This window comes from Pinus tabuliformis, chromosome 4_2 (genome assembly GCF_031772625.1).
Source record: "Pinus tabuliformis cultivar Carrire ecotype Pingquan chromosome 4_2, CPIR1, whole genome shotgun sequence".
Taxonomy (NCBI): Eukaryota; Viridiplantae; Streptophyta; class Pinopsida; order Pinales; family Pinaceae; genus Pinus; species Pinus tabuliformis.
Genome location: NC_142304.1, coordinates 92,023,158 through 92,026,168, shown reverse-complemented (window position 1 = coordinate 92,026,168; position 3,011 = coordinate 92,023,158). Strand labels below are relative to the sequence as shown.

The following is a 3,011-nucleotide window of genomic DNA, read 5'->3' as shown; positions in this document are numbered from 1 at the left end:
AAACACATTGGGGGAAAGAAAAACAAAGGATGGGTGGGACAAGCACAAGCATGGCTTGCAAGAACACACATGAAAAAACAAGCATTACCTCAAGACAAGCAACCAGCAATGTTCCTGCCAAACACCAAACCCACTCCCCTAGAAACACACGACATAGTCCCACATTGCAATCGAAACCCAACTGACCCAAGCCAAAAAATAAACCCCTGCTATCAATGATCCTACCGCAAGTTCACCTACGATAACCTTGTTACGATTTCTCCATCCTATAAATGATAAGGTTCAATGAACTTCTCATGACATCGATGGCGGCGAACCACCATCGTCGACACAATCCGAACACTTCACCAGATCATTCAATCAGTAGGAGTGACGGGCAGTGTGTACAAAGGGCAGGGACGTAGTCAGCATGAGTTGATGACATGCACTTATTAGGAATTCCTTGTTGAAGACCAATAATTGCAATGGTCTATCCCCATCACGATACAATTTGAGAAGATTTCCATATCCTCTTGAACCGGGAAGAAAAAATCATTGGCTACATCAGTGTAGCGTGCTTGTAGCCTAGAACATCTAAGGGCATCGCAGACCTATTATTGCCTCAAACTTCCATGGCCTGAATGGCCATAGTCCCTCTAAGAAGCTGGCTGCGAAGGGGAACCTCTACGTAGCTAGTTAGTAAGCTGAGGTCTCATTTGTTATCAGAATTAACCAGACAAATCACTCAACCAACTAAGAATGGCCATGCACCACCACCCATAGAATCAAGAAAGAGCTCTCAATCTGTCAATCCTTACTATGTCTGGACTTGGTAATTTTCCCCATGTTGATTCAAATTAAGCCACAGGCTCCACTCCTAGTGGTGCCCTTCCGTCAATTCCTTTAAGTTTTAGCCTTGTGACCATACTCCCCCTGGAACCCAAACACTTTGATTTCTCAGAAGGTGTTGGAGGAGTCCTTAAAGCAACATTTGTCAATCCGTGGTCGACATCGTTTATGGTTGAGACTAGGACGCTATCTGATCATCTTTGAGCCCCCAAATTTCATTCTTGATTAATGAAAACATCCTTGGAAAATGCTTTTTCAGTGGTCCATCTTTCATAAATCCAATAATTTCACCTCTGAAAATGAAATACGAAGGCCCTCGACAATCCCTATTAATCATTACTCTGGTCCTGAAGGCCAACACAATAGGACCAGACTCCTATCAAATTATTCCATGCCAATGTATTCAGACCATCAACTTGCTTTGAGCACTCTAATTTTTTGAAGGTAACAGTGTTGGAGCTGTGACCTAGCCAATTAAGGCCAGGAGCATGCCACTGACAAAAGGGACGAAAGGGCAGGTGCACACCAAGTAGTTGGACCGACCTCTACGACCCAAGATCCAACTATGAGATTTTTAACTGCAACAAGTTAAATATATGCTATTATATTTGGAATTACCATGGCTACTGGCACTAGAATTTCCCTCCAATGGATCCTCGTTAAGGGATTTAGATTGTACTCATTCCAATTACTAGACTCGATGAGACCAATATTGTTATTTATTGTCACTACCTCCCCATGTTAGGATTGGGTAATTTGCATTCCTACTGCCTTCCTTAGATGTGGTAGCCATTTCTCAGGCTCCATCTCTGGAATCGAACCCTAATTCTCCGTCACCCGTCACCACCATGCTAGGCCTCTATCCTACCATCAAAAGTTGATAGGGCAGGAATTTGAATGAAGCATCGCCAGCACAAGGGTTGTGCGATTTGTCGAGTTATCATGATTCACTGGAGAAGCAGGAAAGCCCGTGCCAACCTTTTCTCTAAAAAATGCATCCCTTCCAAAGAGTCAGAACTTGGTGCATGTATTAGCTCTAGAATTACTATGGTTATCCAAGTAGTATGGTACCATCAAAAACACTATAAGTGATTTAATGAGCCATCGATAGTTTCACAGTCTGAATTAGTTCATACTTAGACATGCATGGCTTAATCTTTGAGAGAAGCATATGACTACTGGTAGGATCAACTAGGTAGCACCCTCCCACTTCAAATGGCATTCCGAGCACTCTCTTACCAAGAGCCAACCTAAACATGCATCAAGTCAAATAGATATCAAAATATCATGTAAACTTTTATGCCTTGCACCTCTTGCATCCCAAGAAGGAAGCACACGCAACATGCCAAGGACATGGTGAACAAATGGGTATACCTGCTGAGCCACAACATACCAAGGCCACTTTAGATTTTGTAACCATGCCCCAACCAACAAGAAAATGAGCGATCACTCACCCACTCCCTTAGAAATGCCACCAAAAGCCTCCACACCCCACACCAAGGTCACCTAGGAGTCCACTCAAATAGCAACAATGGTGGACCTCGATCTATTGATCGTCTGCCGTAGCCTCTGTGCAAAGGAAATAAATGGAGAATGACCAACTATGCAGCCTCTATATTATAAATGAGCCCCAACCCTCCTCACCCTGCATCGAGGCCACCTAAGAATCCACCTGGAAAACAACAACGATGGACCTCGATTCTCGATCACCTACGACATACTCAATGCAAAGGAAAAGGAAGGAAATAAAAAGAGGATGACTGACTAGAAATCCTATCATAGAGAGGCCATATAAACCTCCTCGCCCCGCACCGATGCCACCTAGGAGTCCACCTGGACAGCAGTAACATTGGACCTCGATCGAATGATCACCTGCAGTAGCCTTGACACAAAGGCAAGGGAAGGAAATAATACAATACAAACTGAGCCCGCAACATCCCCTACAAATGCCCCCCAACCCTCCCCTCCCCACACAGAGGCCACCTAGGAGTACACGTGGACAAAAACAATGATGGACCTCAACCGCATGATCACATGTGGTAGCCTCAATGCAAAGGAAACAGAAAGAAATAAAAGAAGACCAACCGAGCCCACAACCTCTCTTATAAATGCCCCCCAAACCCTCCCCGCCCTACACCAAGGCCACCTAGGTGTCCACCTGAACATTAGCAATGGTGGACCTC

At 44.6% G+C, this 3,011-nt stretch overlaps 1 pseudogene; it reads right to left on the bottom strand.

The window, feature by feature from the left end:
- Positions 1–213: 213 nt before the first annotated feature.
- On the bottom strand, positions 214–2,026 carry LOC149168445 (18S ribosomal RNA; annotated as a pseudogene).
- Between the last annotated feature and the right edge of the window lie 985 nt (positions 2,027–3,011).